The sequence below is a fragment of the Oryctolagus cuniculus genome, chromosome 7 (genome assembly GCF_964237555.1).
Source record: "Oryctolagus cuniculus chromosome 7, mOryCun1.1, whole genome shotgun sequence".
NCBI classification, from domain to species: Eukaryota; Metazoa; Chordata; class Mammalia; order Lagomorpha; family Leporidae; genus Oryctolagus; species Oryctolagus cuniculus.
Window position 1 is genome coordinate 123,850,884 of NC_091438.1, and position 18,499 is coordinate 123,869,382.

General features: G+C 38.3%; 1 protein-coding gene and 1 long non-coding RNA gene across 4 annotated transcripts in view; one reads left to right on the top strand and one right to left on the bottom strand.

Moving 5' to 3' along the window:
- The window catches only part of LOC100353437 (AGBL carboxypeptidase 4), a 669,119-nt gene that overhangs the window by 172,068 nt on the left and 478,552 nt on the right, over positions 1–18,499 (top strand). The window lies entirely within an intron of this gene.
- LOC138850657 (uncharacterized) overlaps positions 1–18,499 on the bottom strand; it is a 64,790-nt gene that overhangs the window by 1,374 nt on the left and 44,917 nt on the right. The gene's annotated exons all lie outside the window — the stretch shown is intronic.

The following is an 18,499-nucleotide window of genomic DNA, read 5'->3' on the forward strand; positions in this document are numbered from 1 at the left end:
CTTTTTAGAAATAAGTAAGTCATAATATTTATCATATTTAGATAAGAGGAGGGAATGAGAGAGGAAGAGGGAAAGAAGGAGGAGAAGGGGACAAAAGAAAAGAAGGGGAGGGAAGGGGGGAATGGAGGGAAGGGAAGAGGAGCGGAGTGGAGGGGAGGGGAGTGGAGGGGAGAGAAAAAAAACAAGACCAGCATTCAGTACATCAGCTTAAGCCACCAGCCTGTAATACCTACATCCCATATTGGAGTTCAGTTCTAGTCCTGACTGCTCAACTCCCAATTCAGCAATTCAGCTTCCTACCAACGTGCCTAGGAAAGCACAAGAAGATGGCCAAGTATCTGGACCCTGCTATCCATGTGAGAGAACAGGATGGCGTTCCTGGCTCCTGGCTTTGGTCTGGCCTAGCCCTGGCATTTGGAGAAGCTTACCAACAAATGGAAGCTATCGTTTCTCTCTCTCTCTCTCTCTCTCTCTCTCTCTCTCTCTCTTCATCTCTGTCTCTGTGTCACTCTGTCTTTAAGATAAATCTTTAAATAAAAAAGAAGGGGGGGGGAGAAAAAGAGAAAGAACCTTCCTTGACCTCACATATCTTTCTTTGGTTATATTCCAGTCCCTGCCTCGCTTCATTGCAGAGCTTCAGTGAATTACCTATACTTCTTCTTTCCACTTCTTCTCCATGTATCACTGTTTTCAGTCCTCTCTGGCTGAGCTTTCATTCTAACATTCATCAGAAACACCCTTTATCAAGATCTTCATGAACCAACATCATGACAATCATATTGATCACTTAACTGTTTTCATGTTACTGAATTTCCTAACAGCACTTTACAAAGCTAAATCAAAACCTGATTTTTAAATTTTTAGAGATTTATTTATTTATTTGAAAGGCAGAGTTACAGAGAGAGAGACAGAGAGTGAAAGAGAGAGCTCTCCCATCTATTTGTTCACTCCTCAAGTGGCTGCAACGACTACGGCTATGCCAGGCCAATGCTCACAGCCCGGAGCTTCTTCCAGGTCTCCCATGCAGGTGGCAGGGGCCCAAGCACTTGGGCCATCTTCTGCTACTTTCCCAGGCACATTAGCAGGGAGCTGGATCGGAAATGGAACAGCCAAGACCCAAGCTGGTGCCCATATGGGATGCTATTATAACAGATGGCGGCTTACCCTGCTACGTTACAACGCTGGTCCCCAAAACCTCCTTAAAGTACTTTCTTCTTCATACTCTCAGTCTACTAGACTCTGTTTGTCATAATTCTCCCCCTCTACCTCCTCTCTTTCAGTCTTTTCTTTCCCTTTCCCCTCCTCCCCTTCTCTCTCCTCCTCCTCTTCTTTCTCCTTTTCCTCAGTGGTCAGTGCTTCTCAGGATGCCCTGATGGTGCTTTCTCTGCCATACATTTAATGTTGGTGTGCCCCAGTCATTCTGTCTTCTCTTCTCTTTCTCTTCTTCAGCTATAATTACTCTGCAGTTCATCCAACTGTCATTGTCAGCTACACACTAATGAGTCCTGTATCCACATTGTCAACCTTCCCCTGAACTCTAGACTAGGTACAATCAAACTGCATGCACAGCATCTCCCTCTGATGTCTTATAGGCATGTCAGTACCAATGCATCCAAAGCAGAAACTCAGCACTTTTCTCTTGTAGTAAAGGGCCTCATGTAAAAAAAAAAAAAAAAAAAAAAATCTGAGGACTATGATTAATTTCTCTTTCCCTTAAATCTCACATCTAGTCCATTAGTGAGTCTTGCCAGCTCTATCTCTAATATATACCTCTACTTTAATCACTTTCCCTCATACTGTATGCTGTAACCCTAGTTCAAGTCACTGTCACATCTTGCTTTGACTACAGAAATAGCCCTTGAAATGTCTCCCTGTTTCTTCCTCCCAGGTCATGTAACTGCCTGCTTAATACCTTTCAAGTGCTTCCATTCTAACTCAGATGAAATCTAGGGTACGTACCATGGCCAGTAAGACCCTATAGGAACTGGGCCCTGCCCGCTTCTCCTGTCTTTTCTCTCCAGTTGGTTACTGTGATCTAATTGCTGTGACCTTCTTTCTATCACCCAAAAATAGCAAGCTCATTCTCTCTCTGACTTGGCACTCTCTTCACAGGGAATTTTCCTCATTGAGGTCCCAGTTAAGATTTCCTTCTCAAGGAGGATTTTCATTTTCATTCTAGTTAAAAGATGCCACCACTACTGGAGCAAGTATTTGGGGCAGCAGTTAAGAAGCCGCTTCCTAAGAATGTATGGGTTTGAGTTCCAGCTCCATTCCCAATTCAGCTGCCTGCCAGTGTGTACCCTCAGAGGCATCCAGGGATGGCTAAATTATTTGGGTTCCTTCCACCCTTGTGGGAGATCAGACAGAGCTCCTGGATTTGGCCTGACCCAGATCTGACTGTTGCAGGCATTTGAGAAGTGAATAAGTGGATGGGTCTCTTCCTTTCCGATAAATAAAATAAATATCGTTTTAATTTAAATATACCACAACTGCTGCAATCACTATCACATTGTACCATTTAATTTTTTTTATGGCATGGATCAGTAACTAGACTGATCTTATTTAATTTTTTTTATTCCTTTACAACTGTATTTTCCTAAGGGTGGGGGGGGAGGATGGCCTTTGTTTTCTTACTTGCTGTATCCCCAGTACCTGTAACAATGCCCAGTACTTAGTAGATACTAAGTAAATATCTGTGGACTGACCAATGAAATCCCTGCTTTCAGGATCTTTAGTGTAATGAGCAGGACTAAAATGTGAGGAGTGACCACGTGGTATGATTTTTGTTGAGACACAGGAAATCCAAGCATTGTGAGGAGTTAAAAGGGGCCCCTAACCAAGCTTGAGACATCAGATCGGGTGAAGCTGGAACTAAAGTTTGATGAATAAGTTGGTTTTAGCCAGGTGAAGAGCAAAGAGGAAGAGCCCATATGGCAGTTTAGTGAGACTATAGTGTGTGATGCATCAGGGCCAGAGGAGAGGAAAGAGGTGCACAGCCACCAGTTTAAAAAAGGACTTAGGTGTTGGATCCAAGATGTTGAAATTTAGCTCTGCATGCTGAGCCAAGGAAGCAGCCAACTGATTTAAATCTTATGTTTGAAATTTTGTATTTCATTTCAACATTTTATATCAAGACAGTCCCTCTTTGGAATGTGATTTCCCCCCATAGGGATGCTATAGAACATGAATTACACAAATTTTGGAACTGCATACATATACCTGACCTAATCCTGCATGTAAAATCTGTCATCTACTAAAGAGCTAATCTACTGAGAGTTCATGTAGTAAACATGTCAGAGTCTATTAATGTCTTAATGTATAAATTGTATAGGTAAAGCTTGATTTTTATTTCATAAAAGATATTTTATCATAATAAATACCCATATGTACTAATAGTTCTAGTATAAATAAATGGCTATGACCCCTGTCTTGGGCTTTGGTGAGACATGCTGGTTCTTCGGGCAGTAATATTATTCGGAGTACTCATTGTATGACCAAATACGGGTCCATATAAATAGCTGCTTGGATAAAGTATCTACCTTTCATAGTCTACTGATAATTGTAGATGTAGATAACACCTCCACAAAACATAACCTGCATGCATATATGTATGCATTAACATATAAGGTCATAGAGAATACTTAAGAGAGTATAATGTTAAAAGAGGTGGATATATAAAATTGCTATGTAAAAGGTGCAGAGAAAGAATAACATTGCCTTAGAATATCTAAGAAGTTTTCAGAGGAATCAGAATTTGAAGTAGGCTTTGAGGGATGAGTAGGAATTTTCCAGACAGTAACAAAGGAAATGCCAGTTAGGGAAAGGAGATGATAAAGCCAAAGATAGATACACAAGTCCATGGGATATTCCAGGAACTGCAAGTTATTGTAATGTAACTGTGAGTTATTATAATGGATGGGATACACGTGAGGAAGACAGGAAATAAGCAAAGAGGTAAATTAGGATCAAGATTGAAGCATCTTGAAGATCATTCCCAAACAGGAAGAGTACCTTGTAGTTATCATTGTAGCTGAAGAATTTACGGAAGCTCTGATGAAACAGAGGACAGTAGCCGGGATCTGCCTCTGAGCTGTTGCTCTCTGGACCTCTATCCCTGTATCTGCCAAACTGGGAATTGGACCAGATGATCTCTAAAAGACCCCTTTCATAGCTGTGAAGCTTCTTAAGCTAAATAAGTAGCTCCATTTTCTTTTTGTCATAAAAGTAAACAGTGTTACTTCATCAATAGCAATGAAAGACAGGATCTCTGTCCTCAAGCTAAATTTCCCCTGCTGCACTCATTTGTGTGCTGACTTCTCAAGCCAGCAATAATGAAATATTTTTTAAAGATTTTATTTATGTATTTGAGAGGCAGAGTTACAGAGAGGGAGAAACAGAGAGAGGCTTTCCAGCTGCTGCTTCACTCCCCAGATGGCCACAATGGCCGGAGCCGGGCCAATTCAAAGCCAGAATCCAGGAACTTCTTCTGGGTCTCCCATGTGGGTACAGGAGTCCAAGCACTTGGGCCATCTTCTACTGCTTTCCCGGGCCATAAGCAGAGAAATGGATGGGAATTGGAGTAGCCAGGACACAAACCAGCACCCTATTGGAAGCCGGGGCCCCAGACAAAGGCTTAGCATAATATGCCTCAGCACTGGCTCCAATAGTGCAATATTAATGCTGGCTGACCTCCTCTCCACCTGCCCAGTCCTGTGTCAGGGAGTGTTTCTGTGAAGAGTTAAGAAGTCCTCTACATTGAATTCTTCTCTTACTAATATCACATTTTATTGATATGCTGTAGATTTCTTAGCTTGCCAGGAAAAGATCATGCATTATCATTTATCCTAGCCATGGGCCCTAGTATTGACCAAAAGGTTGGTAGTAGCGAAAGTAGAACATTGGCCTCTCACAGGAGATTACTGAAGGCCATCTGTGTTGTTGTCTTAGGAGAGAGTTGTTTTTCTTTCATGTTTTCATTTGTTGCGGACTTCATCCTGCAGTCTGGAAAACTGTCTTCAGAGGTGCTGAACCTCAGGTTTTCCTCACGTGATTTCTATAGTACAGTCCCAGATATGTATGAAAGGTCTTAGGTGTGCCAGGTGTTGTGTTAAGTCATGACCAGGGTAGAGAAGTCAGACACACTCCCCACCCACAAAGAGCCCCCTTTTTGCTGAAGGAGTCAGAAACATACATAGAGAATTAAGTATGAGTTTGTTTATTAGTTCCTATAGTGAAAAGATACTCCTTTACATCTAAAAATTTATGGAATGAATAAGAAAAATCGCTGTTCTCCAGTAGTTCATAGACTGTTTTAATGATAAAAATAGGCTCCATTTTAGGTTTTGTGCATGTAGCATTTAGAAGATGTACAGATTTTATCTCCCAGTATAGAGAAATAAGGCGATGGGTCAGGAAAGGCTTTATGGAGAAGGAAATTCTTTTTTGTTAGAACTTGAAAAATAAGCAGGCCTCCTGACACGGTAGGAAAGGTAAGCGTGAGAAGGAATGTGAGGATCCTGGGAATGCCCAGCAGCAGAAAACTCAGATGTGTGGCATAGCCTGGCATTTCCATGGACCCACATTAAGATCCCTGAGACTGAATGTATTTTCATCTTGTATCCCACAACATTTCTAAACTCACTTACTAGTTCCAGTAGCTTTTCTGTGGATTCTACCTGCTTTTTAACATATATGACTTGTTTTGTGATCCAGGATAGGTTTATTGTAGTGAAAGTTCTGCAAATATTTGAGAAAAATATATATTCTGCTATCATTGTGGGGTATTCTATAAATGTCAATTAAGTTAAATTGGTTGACAATGTTGCTTGAATCTTACATATCCTTTCTCATTTTCATATATATATATCTTGTCAATCAATGAGAGACGAGTAGAGAAATCTTCAACTATAATTGCAGATTTGCCCAATTCTGTCAGTTTGTGCTTTCTGCATCTTCAAATCACTGGTATCAGATGCACAAACATCTGGGATTATTATGTCTTCTTAATTAATTAGCCCTTCTATTATAAACTTATTCCCTTTATCCATGGTAATATTCTTCACTATGAAGTCTACTGAGCCAGATATTAATTTAGCCACTTCAGCTTTGCTAAAATTAATGTTAAGATGGCATATCTTTTCCATACTTTCACATTTAATCCATTTGTGTCTTTATGTCTTACGGGCATTTTTTCAAGGACTAAATTTTAATTTTTTCTGGCCATTATTGCCTGACATCAAAAAGATTGTGAAAAGGCACACATTTTGTAAGCAGGCATTTTGTATGCATCCCCACAAAGGAAACAATTTATTACTCTTAAATATATGCATGTCTATAAATGTATTGGTAAATATACACATTTGCTCATTTATATAGGAAATAAATTGAGATTTACATCAGGGAATTTTTTTTATTTTTTTAAACTTTTATTTAATGAATATAAATTTCCAAGTACAGCTTATGGATTACAATGGCTTGCCCCCCATAATGTCCCTCCGACCCGCAACCCTCCCCTTTCCCACTCTCCCCATCCATTCACATCAAGATTCATTTTCAATTCTCTTTAGATACAGAAGATCAGTTTAGCATACATTAAGTAAAGATTTCAACAGTTTGCTCCCACACAGAAACATAAAGTGAAAAATACTGTTTGAGTACTAGTTATAGCATTAAATCTCAATGTACAGCACACTAAGGACAAAGATCCTACATGAGGAGTAAGTGCACAGTGACTCCTGTTGTTGACTTAACAAATTGACACTCTTGTTTATGGCATCAGTAATCACCCTAGGATCTTGTCATGAGCTGCCAAGGCTATGGAAGCCCCCTGAGTTCACTGACTATGATTATTTTTAGACAAGGCAATGGTCAAAGTGGAAGTTCTCTCCTCCCTTCAGAGAAAGGTACCTCCTTCTTTGATGACCCGTTCTTTCCACTGGGATGTCACTCGCAGAGATCTTTCATTTAGGTTTTTTTTTTTTTCCCCCAGAGTGTCTTGGCTTTCCATGCTTGAAATACTCTCATGGGCTTTTCAGCTGGATCCGCATGCCTTAAGGGCTGATTCTGAGGCCAGAGTGCTGTTTAGGACATCTGCCATTCTATGGGTCTGCTGTGTATCTCACTTCCCATGTTGGATCGTTCTCTCCCTTTTTTATTCTATCAGGTAGTTGATGAGCAACTTGATATGTTATCCCTCTTAGTATTTTTTTGTTTGTTCTACTTAATACTTTTGGTTGAATACTGTAATCAATACACAATTCTTCTTAAGTGCTGAAACTTAACTGAAAAGTGATCACTGTTAAATATAAGAGTGGGAATAAGAGAGGGAAGAGATGTGCAATTCGGGACATGCTCAAGCTGACTTACCTCAAATGGCAGAGTTAGAAACATACCAGGGGATTCGAATTCAATCCCATCAAGGTGGCATGTACCAATGCCATCTCACTAGTCCCAGTGATCAATTTCTGTTCACAATTGATCATAATGATAGGACTAAGAACCAAAGGGATCACAGAAACAAGAATAGTGTCTGCAAATACATCAGGGAATTCTAAATGGATTTACTGTGGTATGATTTAAAGGCTTCTTTTTAAAATGTTATTTCAGTTATGCAACTTATTTGTATTTCATATATACATATTTAAGAACATAGTGACACTTCCCCCCTTATAGTCCCTTCTGCCCTTGCTCCCACCATTCTTCCTCTTCCCTCTCACATTCCCACTCTTAATCTCTGGCCACACCCACTACACACCTCTTGATATTCATTGGAAGTGCATACATTCCACTAAGCCATGGAGCATAGCTCAAAAGTAAATGCCATCAGAGGAAAAGAAAAAAATCAACTCGACAAATTCAATCTTGTACAACAAAAACGAAGCCAGAGGCATCACAATACTAGATTTCAGGACATACTACAGGGCAGTTGTAATTAAAACAGCATGGTACTGGTACAGAAACAGATGGATAGACCAACGGAACAGAATTGAAACACCAGAAATCAATCCAAACATCTACAGCCAACTCATATTTGATCAAGGATATAAAACCAATTCCTGGAGCAAGGACAGTCTATTCAATAAATGGTGATGGGAAAACTAGATTTTCACGTTCAGAAGCATGAAGCAAGACCCCTATCTTACACCTTACACCTTACACAAAAATCCACTCAACATGGATTAAAGATCTAAATCTAGGACCTGACACCATCAAATTATTAGAGAGCATTGGAGAAACCCTGCAAGATACAGGAACAGGCAAAAACTTCTTGGAAAAGACCCCAGAGGCACAGGCAGTCAAAGCCAGAATTAATAATTGGGATTACATCAAATTGAGAAGTTTCTGTACTGCAAAAGAAACAGTCAGGAAAGTGAAGAGGCAACCGACAGAATGGGAAAAAATATTTGCAAACTATGCAACAGGTAAAGGGTTGATAACCAGAATCTACAAAGAGATCAAGAAACTGCACAACATCAAAACAAACAACCCACTTAAGAGATGGGCCAAGGACCTCAATAGACATTTTTCAAAAGAGGAAATCCAAATGGCCAACAGACACATGAAAAAATGTTCAGGATCACTAGCAATCAGGGAAATGCAAATCAAAACCACAATGAGGTTTCACCTAACCCCGGTTAGAACGGCTTACATACAGAAATCTACCAACAATAGATGCTGGAGAGGATGTGGGGAAAAACGGACACCAACCCACTGTTGGTGGGAATGCAAACTGGTCAAGCCACTAAGAAGTCAGTGTGGAGATTCCTCAGAAACCTGAATATAACCCTACCATACAACCCAGCCATCCCACTCCTTGGAATTTACCCAAAGGAAATTAAATTGGCAAACAAAAAAGCTATCTGCACATTAATGTTTATTGAAGCTCAATTCACAATAGCTAAGACCTGGAACCAACCGAAATGCCCATCAACAGTAGACTGGATAAAGAAATTATGGGATATGTACTCCATAGAATACTATACAGTAGTAAAAAAAAAAAAACACAATGAAATCTGGTCATTTGCAACAAAATGGAGGAATCTGAAAACATCATGCTGAGTGAAATAAGCCAGTCCCAAAGGGACAAATATCATATGTTCTCCCTGATCAATAACAACTAACAGAACACCAAAAAGGAAACCTGTTGAAGTGAAATGGACACTATGAGAAGTAGTGACTTGATCAGTTCTTGTCCTGACTGTTGATGAACAACTTAATACTTTATCTCTTTTAGTGTTTCTTTTGTTCAACTTAATACTATTGGTTGAACTCTTTAATTAACACACAACTATTCTTATGTATTTAAATTTAACTGAATGCCATCTCACTAGTCAAAGTGATCAGTTTAAGTTCACAATTGATCATAATGATAGGATTAAGAGTCAAAGGGATCACATAAACAAGACTTCCATTTTGACCTTTGACATGACCTTGTCTAAATAAGATCAGAGTTGGTGAACTCAAATGGCTTCCATAGCCTTGGAAACTAATGACAAGAGCCTAGGGTGATTACTGATGCCATAAACAAGAGTGTCAATTTGTTAAGTCAACAACAGGAGTCACTGTGCACTTACTCCCCATGTAGGATCTCTGTCCTTAATGTGTTGTACAATGTGAATTAATGCTATAACTAGTACTCAAACAGTACTTTACACTTTGTGTTTCTGTGTGGGCACAAACTGTTGAAATCTTTAGTTAATATATACTAAATTGTACTTCTGTATATATATAGAGTTGAAAAATGAATCTTGATGTGAATGGAATGGGAGAGGGAGCGGGAGATGGGAGGGTTGTGGGTATTAGGGGAGTTATGGTGGGGGGGGAAGCCACTGTAATCCAAAAGCTCTACTTTGGAAATTTATGTTTATTAAATAAAGTTAAAAAAGAAGAAATGAAGAATTCATTGGATCAAATAAAAAATGCAGTGGAAAGGCTGAAAAGCAGACTTGGCAAGGCAGAAGAAAGAATATCCAAACTAGAAGACCAATCTTTGAAAATCTTGCAGTCAGACCAAAAAAAGAAAGAAAGAAAAAAATAGAAAACACACAGTCAGTATTAGAGATTTATATGATACTATCAAATGACCAAACATATGGATATTTTAATAGATAGCATATAATTTGTTCTTCATGTGTTTTCCTTTATAAAAATTTTAAATTACAGTAGACTGCCTAGATTATATATGAATATTGATATTGTTATGTTTGACTGTTTCGTCTCACTGCTTATTTTCTATTAGTCCTATCCACTTTTGCTCTTTTTATTTAAAAAAAAACTTTTCTGTCTTCTTTTGGGCTTTCTAAGTTTTGCCTTTATCTCCTTTGTTGATTTAGTAACTCCAGCTCTTTGCTGTATTATTTTTGTAGCTTATTTAGAGTTTGTGGTATACCTCTTTGATTATCACAATCTACCTTCAAGTGGCATTATACTGTTTTATATGTAGTATAACAACTTTCTTAAAAAGATTTATTTATTTATCTATCTATATATTTATCTATGTGAAAGACTGACAGAGAGAGAGTGAGCCATGAGTTGGTTCACTCCCCAAATGCCTCCAAAAATCAGAGCTGATTCAGACTGATGCCAGAAGTCCGGAGTTCCATCAGGGTCTCCTATGTGAATGACAGGAAATAAGTTCTTGGACCATCCACTTCCTCCCAGGTACATTATTAGGGAGCTGTAGTACAAGCACTGAGTAGCAGGGATTAAAACCAGGCACTCTGATGTGGTCTGCAGGCATCCTAAGTATCAGGTTCACCTGCTGTGCCACAGTACCTTCCCCAACAACTTTCTAACACTATATTTTCATTTCTCCCCTCTCAGCCTTTGTGCTATTGTGTTGACATATATTTTACCTTTACATGTCATATAAACCGCACAGTACACTTTTATCATTTTGTTTGAACAGTGAATTATCTTTTAAAGTCACTTCAATAGCAAGATATGTTTTTATTAGACATGTTCATATTTATCTATAATAAATGATACTCAATTTCTGTTGCTCTAAGTTCTTTGTGGAAGATCCATATTTCTGCCTGATATCATTTTACTTTAATCTGAAAGACTCCCTTTAATGCTTCTTAAAAGGTGGATATGCTAGAGATGATTTTTTTGGCTTTTTATGTCTGATGAACCTTATATGCCTTAAATTTGATATTTTGAGAGGTATATGATTCTAGCTTGAACAGTTTTTTCTGTAAGTACTTCAAAGATGTTACTTCATCATCTTCTCACTTGTATTGTTTCCAAGAAATCTGGAAATCTTTCCTTGCTCAGCACATAATGTATCTTATTCCCTCTGGCTGCTTTCAAGTTATACTCTATCATTGGTTTTAAGCAATTTAATGTGATGGGCCTTCTCTTCATGTTCCCTGTGCTTAGGGCTCCTTGACTTTCGTATGTCATCAGGTTGATAGTTATTTAATGTGAAAAAAATCCACCTATTATTTTTGCAGATCTTTTTTCTGTTCCCCCACCTAAAGGATTCCAGATCCATATTCATCAGGATGACTGAAGTTAGCCCACAGATCACTGATATTTTGTTAATTAGAGGAGAGGTGTGTGTGTGTGTGTGTGTGTGTGTGTGTGTGTGTGTTTGAATAGTTTCTATTGCTATGTTAGTATTTCTTCCAATTCACTATTCTTCTCATCTGCAATGTCTAGTTTGTCATTATTCCCATCCAATCAACATTTGGAGGTTTTCTGTATGGAATTTCAGTGTGAATCAATTATATATTTTTCACATTACTTTCTTAGTTTTGGAAAACAGAATACAGTTATAAAACTGTTTTAATGTCTTTCTGCTAATGCAAACATCTGTATCAGTTCTAGGTCCATTTTGATAAGATTTTTCTTATTATTATGGGATGTATTTCCCTGCTTCTTTTTCTACTTTTTTTTATTACATGACAGACATTTATTATATGGCTGAATTTTACCCTGTTGGGTGATAGACATTTCTGTTTTCTTATAAATATTCTTAAGTAAAATTTTTGTTTTGAGATACAGTTATATTACTTCAAAGCAGTTTTGTCCTTTCTATTTCAAACTGATTAGATGGAACAAGAACAATGTTTGCCTGGACTAATTATTTTCCACTAGTGAGGCAAGTCCCTTCTGAGTGATTCTACCCAATATACTGTTAATTACAAAGTTTCCAGTTTAGCTCGTAGGAGTAGGCACCATTCCTAGTCTTGAGTGAGGATCAGATTTCCTTTAATCCTTTTAGAAGACTCTATCCTTGACCTAGAGTAGCTTTCTCACATATATGTGATGGTCAGTGCTCTGCTGAATACTCGAAGGGAACCTTCAGCAGTTCTCCAGGGCAGTTTCCATTTTTTACCTCCGTCGTCTCCACTTTTCTTGAGAGCAAATTACAGGTGAAGACCTCTGTAGAATCTAAGCTTTGTCTCCTCAGTTCAGGGAGTACACCAGCCTCTGCTTCGTTTTCCTTCCCTGTGTTCTGGCCTGAAAAATCTCTTAAGGTATAAGCTGAGCCAATCTTAGGGCTCAGCATGTCGGTTTCCCTGTCACCGTAATCTCCGACCTTCTTTGACTTATGTCCATTGTCTTGATAATTTTTTCATCTATTTCTTATGGTTTTGTTGCTATTGTTGCTTCAAATAGGAGAGTAAGTACAATACTTGTTATTCTATCTCAACTAGAAATAGAAATTATCTCAAATTCTTTTCTATGGTATCATAAGTCCCGCCTGATGGAAACTCAATGATTTATCTTTCTCCCTCCACTCTCACGTGTCATTTACCAATCTGTAATACTGCATATACCATATTGTGTCACGTTTTTAGTTTCTCTCTGCCCATATGGCCTTCTCAGTTCACTACCTCCTTCTTCTAACTAACTCCTACTCATTCTTCCAGACACTTCTGGTACCAGAAACCTCTACTTGTTGTGCCTTCTACCCCTAGGACAGGATATGAGCCCTGCATCTCTCTATCACAGTTTTTTTGGCATGTCTCAGATTGTGTTTCATTGGAGCACGAAAATACCTTATAATAAGTAAGGGTGTGGTTATAACAAGGTTGAACAGTGTTAAACATTTTTTTACTACTACATATTTTTTTGAAACGTGTACTGTGACTCTCCAAGAAGAGATATGATAGGCAGCTTAAAACTTGAGATTCAGATACAATTTTTGTAAAGTAAAAATGTACTGGCTAAGACTCTGTTGTGCAGTGGATAAACTGGGATATGCCAGGCAGTTACTCTGCTCAGGTGTCAATGGAGCATGAAGTTCAATAGTCCAAGGCATGCCTCTAACTCAATGTAGAAACCTTGGGTGAATTACTTCCCTCACTAATCATGAGTTTCCATATCTTGAATGTGGTGGTAAAATTAGAGCCACCAAGTTAAAGTCTCAGCTCCATTTCCCATCCCAGCTTCATGCCCATGTTTCCAGTGGGAGGCAACAGTGATACCTCTAGCGATTGGGTCCCTGTCACCTGAACACTTGATTTTGGCCTGGTTTAACCCACTTCTTGTAAGTACTGGGGGAGTGAACCAGCCAACAGAACGTCTCTGTCTATGTATTTATCTGTCTCTCTCTGACTTCCAAATAAATGAAAATAAATAAATACATTTTTTCTTTATTTTTCCATTATTTTTCTTTAATGTTTGCAAAGATATTATTTCGATCCACTCAATCATCACAGGTCCAATTCACCACTAACTATAATATTTAACAAGTAAAAAGTTGGAATACCACAGTTCCATAGGAGTATAAACAAAGACTAAAAAACAGCAATCATATCACATTATTCATATACTTTTTTGTAGCCTATATTAACTGTCACAAAATAGAGAAATTATATGATATTTTTCTTTTGGAGACTGTTTATTTCACTAAGAATAATGGTTTCCAGTTATATCCATATTTTTTACAAAAGACAGGATTTCATTCTTTTTTATGGTTGAGTAGTATCCAATACTCTATGTATACCACATTTTCTTTATCCATTCATCAGTTGATGAACACCTGGGTTGATTCCATATCTTTTTTTTTCTTTCTTTTTTTTATTTTTTGACAGGCAGAGTGGACAGTGAGAGAGAGAGACAGAGAGAAAGGTCTTCCTTTGCCATTGGTTCACCCTCCAATGGCCGCCTCGGCCGGTGCACTGCGGCCAGCACACCACGCTGATCCAAAGCCAGGATCCAGGTGCTTTTCCTGGTCTCTCATGGGGTGCAGGGCCCAAGCACTTGGACCATCCTCCACTGCACTCCCTGGCCACAGCAGAGAGCTGGCCTGGAAGAGGGGCAACCGGGACAGAATCCGGCACCCCAACCGGGACTAGAACCCGGTGTGCCAGTGCCGCAAGGCAGAGGATTAGCCTATTGAGCTGCGGTGCCAGCCGTGATTCCATATCTTAGCTACTGTGAATTGAGCTGTAATAAACATTGGGTACAGATAACTGTTTCATATACTGATTTCATTTCCTTTGGGTAAATTCCCAGGAGTGGGATGTCTGGATTATATGGTAGAAATGCTTTCAGATTTCTGGGGAATCACAATGCTGTATTCTGTAATGGTTGTACTAGTTTACATTCCCAAAAACAGTGGACTAGGGTGTCTTAGCTCCACATCCATGCCAGCATTTATACTTTTTTTTTTTCAATGAAAGCCATTCTAACTGGAATGAAGTGAAACCTCATTGTGTTTTTGATTTGCATTTTCCCTGATGACTAGTGATCCTGAGCATCTTTTCATGTGTATGTTGGCCATTTGAAATTCATCCTTGAAAAGTGCCTGTTCATGTCCTTTGCTCATTTCTTAACTGGATTTCTTATTTTATTGTTGAGTTTCTTGAGCTCTTTATAGATTCTGGTTATTAATTCTTTGTCAGTTGCATAGTTTGTAAATATTTTCACCCATTCTTTTGGTGGCTTCTTACTCTATTGAGCGTTTAATTTGCAGTTCAGAAGCTTCTTAGCTTGAAATAATCCGATTTGTCCATTTTTGCTTTGATTGCCTGTGCTTCTGGAGTCTCATACAGGAAGTCTTTTCCTATGTCTTGCAGACTTTCCTTGATATTTTCCTCTAGTAATTTGATGGTATAAGGTCAAAGATTTAGCTCCTTGATTCAATTAGAATTGATCTTATTTTTTAACTTTTATTTAATAAATGTAAATTTCCAAAGTAGAGCTTTTGGATTACAGTGGCTTCCCCACCCATAACTTCCCTACTACTCACAACCCTCCCATCTCCCGCTCCCTCTCCCATTCCATTCACATCAAGATTCATTTTTCAACTCTATATATATATATAGATATATATATATACATATATATATGTATATATATATGTAGATACATATATATATATATATATATATATACAGAAGTACAATTTAGTATATATTAACTAAAGATTTCAACAGTTTGCACCCACACAGAAACACAAAGTGTAAAGTACTGTTTGAGTACTAGTTATAGCATTAATTCACATTGTACAACACATTAAAGACAGAGATCCTACAAGGGGAGTAAGTGCACAGTGACTCCTGTTGTTGACTTAACAAATTGACACTCTTGTTTATGGCATCAGTAATCACCCTAGGCTCTTGTCATTAGTTTCCAAGGCTATGGAAGCCATTTGAGTTCACCAACTCTGATCTTATTTAGACAAGGTCATAGTCAAAGTGGAAGTTCTCTCCTCCCTTCGGAGAAAGGTACCTCTTTCTTTGATGGCCCGTTCTTTCCACTAGGATCTTACTCACAGAGATCTTTCATTTAGATTTTTTTTTCCCCAGAGTGTCTTGGCTTTCCGTGCCTGAAATACTCTCATGGGCTCTTAAGCCAGGCTGATTCTGAGGCCAGAGTGCTGTTTAGGACATCAGTCATTCTATGAGTCTGCTGTGTATCCCGCTTCCCATGTTGTGCCGATATCAGGCCGTTTTGAATATTACTGCCTTGTTTTATGTCTTGAAATCCAGTATTGTGATGCCTCTGGATTTGTTTTTGTTGTTTAAGATTGCTTTAGCTATTCATAGTCTCTTGTGTTTCCATATGAATTTTAACATTTGAGAATGATGCCCTTGGTATTTTGATTGGGATCACATTGAATCTATAAATTGCTTTGTGTAGTATGGACATTTTGATGATATTGATTCTTCTGATCCACAAACATGGAAGATTTTTCCATTTTTGTGTATGTTTCTGTCTTCTATTTTATTCCTTAATGTTTTGTAATTTATTTTTTATTTATTTTTTGACAGGCAGAGTTAGACAGTGAGAGAGAGAGAAAAAAAAAGAAAGGTCTTCCTTTTCCGTTGGTTCACCCCCCAATGGACGCTACGGCCGGCACGCTGCACTGATCCAAAGCCAGGAGCCAGGTGCTTCCTCCTGTTCTCCCACGTGGGTGCTGGGCCTAAGCACTTAGGCCATCCTCCACTGCACTCCCTGGCCACAGCAGAGAGCTGGACTGGAAGAGGAGCAACTGGGACAGAATCTGGCACCCCAACTGGGACTAGAACCCGGGGTGCCAGTGCCACAGGTGGAGGATTAGCCAAGTGAGCCGCGGCACCAGCCAATGTTTTATAATTTTCATTGTAGAGCTAGTTCACATCTTTGGTTAAATTTATTCCAAGATATTTAAAATTTTTTGTATTTATTGTGAATGGTACTGATCTTACAATTTCTTACTTAGCCATGGCATTGTTTGTATATACAAAGGCTAATGATTTTGTGTGTAGATTTTGTATCCTGCAACTTTACCAAACTCTCTTGTGAGTTCCAATAGTCTCTGAGTGGAGACTTCGTATCCTTGTGTGTAGATTCCTGTCATCTGCAAATAGGGATAATTTGACCTTCTCTTTGTATCCCTTCGATTTCTTTTTCTTATCTAATGGCTCTGGCTAAAACTTTCAGAACTATATTGAATAGCAATGGTGAAAGTGGGCATACTTGCTGGTTCCAGACCTTAGAGGAAATGCTTCCAATGTTTCCCCATTCAGTATGAAGCTGGCTCTGTTTGTCATATATTGCCTCGATTGTGTTGAAGAATGTTCCTTCTATATGCAATTTGATGCCTTTCCAATTTCTTGATATAGGCAATAATTGCTCTAAACTTCCTTCTTAACACTGCTTTTCCTGTATCCCAGATGCTGTGATATGTTGTCTTGTCATCTTCCGTCATTTCTAGGAATGTTTTGATTTTCCAATTGATTTCATCTATGACCCACTGCTCATTCAGGAACATGTTGTTCAGTTTCCATGTGTTTGCATATTTTCTAGAGTTTATTAAGTTGCTAATTTCCAGCTTCATTCCACTATGGTCAGAAAAGCTATATGGTATGTTTCCAATTTTTTTGAATTTGTTAAGACTTGCTTTATGGCCTAACATATGGTCTATCCTAGTGAAAATTCCATGCACTGATGAAAAGAATGTGTATTCTATAGCATTATTAGAACCCTGAGGGCTTTTCTGTATCCATTAATATCCCTTATTTCCCATTTATATGATTAATAAGTTTGATTCTGATTATTTCTAGTCCCTGGATGTATCTTTAGTCAACCTCCTTAAAATATTTGTAGTGGGATTATTATTATTCCTCTTATTGTAGTTGAGGTAACTGAGGCACAGGGACCTGCAGCTAATAAATGACTGAACTATGAAGAGAATCTTAAGTTTTAACAGAACTGTTTCCTCAGTTAACATTTTTTAATGATTTATAGGTAAATGAAGGAGTGGATTGAAGTATTTATGAAATTAACTTGAATTCCCTATATTATTATTTCCTTACTTGATAACAGCTTATTATATGTTATTTCCCCCTACAAATATGTTATTTGCATTGCACAATAATTTTGTTTAACTCTGAAAAATGAGCATGGTCTGGATGTTCTTTCTTGGGTGCCTAACTGTCAGTAAGCTATTACCAGTATCTCTGTTCATGCTGAATATCTCCCCAGAACTTCCTTGTCCTGGTTTTCCTTTGGGTATCTATAAATCTAGAAACAGCTGCCAAGCCAAAGCCTAGTAAAACAAACTCTTTTCAGCCCTCTAGGTGGTTGCTATTTGCACCATTTTTTACCCATAATTGGGACAGTATATCTAGATGACAATGAATATGGTATTGTAGATTTTAAAAAAGTATCAGAATGTACTTGGCTTTTATTTTAATATGGAGAAAAAGAGAATTTGCTATTACATTGAAAGCAATTTAAGTTCTAGGAATGTCATTTCTGATGAGTTACTTGGTTCAAAAATAATGTATGTGTAAGTCATCATGCTTATATTTCAAAATTAAAAAAAAAATAACCAAATCCATTTGTTTTTACCCTGTCACATTCCGTAAAGTCCCTATCTGAAATCTTAGTTGGCATCACAGCCCTGTCAACTGGCCCCTACCCAGCTTTCCAGTTTTATTCTCTACCCCTTCTCCTACTATACGTTCCCATACATTGCTATGGAACTGCTTGTTTGGTCCCAAACATACATTTCTACTTTCTCAATGTGCCATCTCTTTTACATGAAAGGTCCTCC